Here is a 5,000-nt window from a genome sequence, read left to right as displayed (position 1 = left end):
GAGAAAAAAGAAACAGAGAGAGAGAGAGAGAAAGAGAGAGAGAGAGAGAGAGAGAGAGAGAGAGAGAGAGAGAGAGAGAGAGAGAGAGAGAGAGAGAGAGAGAGAGAGAGAGAGAGAGAGAGAGAGAGAGAGAGAGAGAGAGAGAGATAAAAAGTAAGAGAGAAAGAGCGAAAGAGTAGAGAGTAAAAAGAAAAAAAGAAAGAGCGAAAGAGTAGAGAGTAAAAAGAAAAAAGAAAAGAGAGCGAAGAAAGAGAGAAAGAGCGAAAGACAGAGAAAGAGAAAAGAAAAAGAGCGAGAGCGAGAGAGAGAAAGAGTGACTCAGCTTCCCCTGCAAGCGGTCACGAAAATCCCAGTCATGCTTCTCTCTCTTGACACGACAGTCGCGGGCAAATTAATCAAAGCGATAAAGAGGGAGACAGGAGGAAGGCGAGACAGAGTTTTCTGAAGAAAGTAAACGGAGAAGGAAGAGAGGAATAGAGAAGGAGAGAGGGAGAGAAGAAGAGAAGATGAGAGGGAGAGAGGGAGAGAAGATGAGAGGGAGAGAGGGAGAGGGGAAGAGAGAAAGTGAAGAGAGAGAGAGGAAGAGAGGAGAAAGAGCAAGATAGGAGAGGGAGGAAGAAAGAAATCATAATAATAACATAAATCATGAAAATATGGTGATGATGATGATGATAATGATGATAATAACAATAAGAATAATGACAGATAGCAACAATGATCATCATAATACTATTAATATTAGCTATCAGCATCACTTTTACGTTATATCATCATTACCAACATCAGTATCATACTATGACTACGATCATTATCATCATTATCACCATAATAATTACTATGACCATGATCATTATCATCATTATCACCATAATAATTACTATGATCATTATCATCATTATCACCATAATAATTACTATGACCATGATCATTATCATCATTATCACCATAATAATACGAATCAAAATGAAAAAAATTCCACGGATCTAATGAATCACTAATTAATCACAACATTCTAATGATGACATCACAATATTATCTTATCAATACCTACTTCGAAAGACACTTATCATAAGAGTATATACATCTGTTATCTTTTTTGGATTACTATATACATATCTGTTATCTTTTTTACAACTTAATTGCATTATAAGTAGGACCATTAACCTCTAAATATACAAAAGGTCTATATTATCTATCTTTTTTTTTTTATTAAGATACAAAACGACGTGTGTTTTTGAAAGATTCTTAGTGTTTAACGAGCGACCTACACGAAGGGATAAAACACATAAGGCGTTGTTTCTGAGTCATCCATAGCTTTTATCGCCCTTATATGACTTAAAGGAGGGGGAAGGGGGGAGGGGGGAGGGGGGTGATGTTTTGTTTACGTGCTGGATCACTCATCTTCAAGAAGGCAGGTCACGCGCGGGGGTTACAGGGGGAGAGGGGGGTAAGAGAGAGGAGGGTAAGAGGAGAAGGAGGAGGAGGGGAAAGGGGAGGGTAAGAGGAGAAGGAGAGGTAGAGGAAGGGGAGAGGGAGAGGAGGGGAGGGGAGGGGAGGAGGAGGAGAGGAGGGGGAGGGAAGGAGGAGGAGGGGGAGAGGAAGGGGGAAGGAGGAGGAGGAGGGAGTTGAGGGGAGGGGTAGAGAAGGGGGGAGGGGAGGTGGAGGAGGGGAGGAAGAGGAGGAGGAAGAGGAGGAAAGAGGAAGGATAAGAGGGGAAGAAGAAGAAGAAGGAGGAGGAAGAGAAAAGTAAGTAGTAGTAGTAGGAGGAGGACAGGAGAAGAAAAATAAAAAGAAGAAGAAAGAGGAGGAGAAGACCAAGACCAAAAACAAGAACAAAAAAAGAAATCAAAGGATAAGGACCTGAGCAGGATTAGGCCAAGTCCCTGAGGAGGTCGAGTCCTGTTCCTTCTGACCACGGGATTTGCGAGTCACGAAATGACGAAGAAATAAACATTGGTCAAAAGGAGACGGCGAGTGTGTAAAAAAAAAAAAAAAAAAAAAAAAAAAACTCTCTTTATGACCTGTAAACGTTGGGAATTATGCGAGATTACGTGCATGTATAAAGAGGAAAAAAATATTGTATCACTCATCCTCTTTTTTCCAAGAAATGAGATCATTTCGAAACATCTCGACGATCTAGCACTTCATAAACTAACCATGAAAAAACTTTGAATTTTGTAAAGAAAGTGGAAAAAAACAGATCTAACCAAACTAACCAAAAACAAAACTTTTATCAAACCAAAAAAAAAAAAGACAAAAAAAACTATTTTCAACTTAACCCCCCTCAAAAAAAAAAAAAAAAAAAATCTAATCAAATTAACTCAAACAAAATAAATTCAAACTTGAAAAAAAAGCATCATCTTCCTAACAGCCTAACTAACAACACCTCTAAGAACAGGAAAGCAAACCGCCAGAGTTCGCTTAGTCAGCAACAGGCGACAGGAACATAGTACCCATCATGTGTTTATTCCGTATATGGTTTTAACACTGGGTTCGCTTAAGTACCATCGCTGAGAGGGGCTTTTGCCTTTGGGAAACTGTGTTGCATTTATTTGGTATCGTCGGTTTGCAAGAATGTCTGACGGTGATGCAATCCGTGGTTAGGTACGTGGGAGAATGGGTTTGGGTGCTTGTGTTGAGGTATCTATTTTTGTTTCTAATTGTCTATCTGATTATGTATCTACCTGATTTATCTCTCTCTTTCTCTTTCTCTCTCTCTCTCTCTCTCTCTCTCTCTCTCTCTCTCCCTCACCCACTCCTTCTCTTTCTCCTTCTCCCTCCCTCCCTCCCCCTCCCTCTCCCTCTCCCCCCTCCTTCTCCTTCTCCCTCCCCTCCTCTCTCCCTCCCCCCCTCTCCTTCTCCCCATCTCCTTCTCCCTCTCCCCCTCCTTATCCTCAATAGTATTACAGTCGCGCCAGAAGGTTCATAAAATTATCGGACCATAAACATTTTATCATTATGGCCACCACCGGGAACCTAAATGCAAAAAGAAAACGACTTTGTTCATTAACTACACAGCCTCTTAAGGAAATACATTAATGAAGAAGTTGAGCAGATCTTAGACGGAGATTCCAGACAACTGAAACGTTAGAAAAGTTTTTTTTTTTTCTTCTTCTTCTTCTTCTTTTCCTTGACTACACTGTGTTCGTGTTTTATAAGATTTACTTCTGGACGGAATGGCTGGTTCTGATCCATTGATTTAGTCTTTATAAAAAGTGGATTATAACGGGTATATGTAGAGTCTGCATTTTGCATAGGATAACGTGCATGCATGGACACACACACACACACACACACACACACACACACACACACACACACACACACACACACACACACACACACACACAAGCCCCCCCCCCCCACCCACCCACACACACAAAACCTAGACAGGTCGAATTTAAAAAAATACAAAAACAAAACTCATAACAGAAAATACTCCATACTAACATTTCCTTTAAAGAACAAACAACGAACGAATATAACTTATCAATATTCTTAGCTGACAAAGTTAGTCAGCAGTTAGGCATGTTATGTGGCAATAAGGCGCCCCTGAGTACTAATAAGATGCTTTGACTTCCAATAAACTATAAACATTATTTTCTTACGGCATAAACCTTGTCTTCTAGTTAAGTTTTTAAAAAAAGTTTAATATCACAATAAAAAAAAGACATTTCGTGGGTGTCGAGAAAAAAATTATAGATCCTGATTATGTATATAAAAATGACCAATTTATTACACCTATAATTCGATACAGGTTTTGCTTAGCCTTGTAAACTGACCAAAAAAGAGAAGAAAAAGAAGAAGATGAAGAAGAAGAAGAAGAAGAAGAAGAAGAAGAATCAAAAGTAAAAGAAGAACAAGAAGAAGATGATGATGAGAAGGAAGTAGAATACTACTATTACTACTACTAATAATAATAATAAGAAAAAAGCAAGAAATTGAAGAAGAAAAAATAAATAAAAAAACATGATGAAAGATATGGTGATGATGATGAGGTAGAAAATCACTCTAGTGATTATAGTGGTAACATTTCTACCATTATCACCCGCTACTACTTCTACTACTGATAATGATAATGACAATAACAACAATGATAAATATAATAATAATAATAATAATAATAATAGCAATAATAATAATGATAAAAATTATAATAGCAATAACATGAGGAGAGCAATATCACAATACTCTCTGATGAGAATTATCATCATCATCATTATCATTATCATTATCATTATCATCATCATTACTTCATCATTATGTAGATGGCAACGAAAATAAAGCAGGAAACAACTCAAATGATGATAATGATAGAATTAATATTGTGGGTAATAATGACAATAAAAACAGTAACCTACTTGTGTAATAGTGATCCTAGCAACAGAAGCAATGCGTGTGATAATAACAGCAACGATATAAATAAGATTATTCTTTGCTTGTTCGTCCCCTTGCCCTAACAGTCTAAAAATATAAATTCATGCGCTCTCTAGTTTCTCTCTCTCTCTCTCTTTCTCTCTCTCTCTCTCTCTTTCTTTCTCTCTCTCTCTCTCTCTCTCTCTCTCTCTCTCTCTCTCTCTCAAATAGAAAATACACGAACAAAGAAAAAAAAAACAAAAAAACTACGGACGTCCCATTACAAACTCTATAAAAATAATGATAATTAAAAAGAACATTCATCTGTGTACACCATCTTATCCCAAACACCATAGATTGAAAATATTATGCCTTCGTCACCTCATTGCATACATAATAGCTAGCAATATAACAAAATTAACATTAAAACAAGCACCAAAAAAAAAAAAAATAAAAAAAACGGAATTATCAAACATCTGTCACTTCTAGTCTAACATAGGTTATCCCCCTCCCTCCCCTCCACCACCTCCCCACCCACCCCCTACCCCCTTTCTAACCGACTCTTGACTCGCATTTCCTTGGAGTGATGAGTCAATAACACTCCTTCCTTTATGGAGTGCTGTTCACGCCGATGTATTTTTGGA

General features: G+C 37.9%; 1 protein-coding gene across 1 annotated transcript in view; it reads right to left on the bottom strand.

The window, feature by feature from the left end:
- The window catches only part of LOC122256789 (uncharacterized), a 184,629-nt gene that overhangs the window by 73,258 nt on the left and 106,371 nt on the right, over positions 1-5,000 (bottom strand). The gene's annotated exons all lie outside the window — the stretch shown is intronic.

Source organism: Penaeus japonicus, unplaced genomic scaffold, assembly GCF_977035675.1.
Source record: "Penaeus japonicus unplaced genomic scaffold, GWHDUDI00000001_assembly GWHDUDI00000027, whole genome shotgun sequence".
In the NCBI taxonomy this organism is placed as follows: Eukaryota; Metazoa; Arthropoda; class Malacostraca; order Decapoda; family Penaeidae; genus Penaeus; species Penaeus japonicus.
Note: the sequence above shows the minus strand (reverse complement) of the source record. Positions and strands in the feature narration are given on the sequence as shown.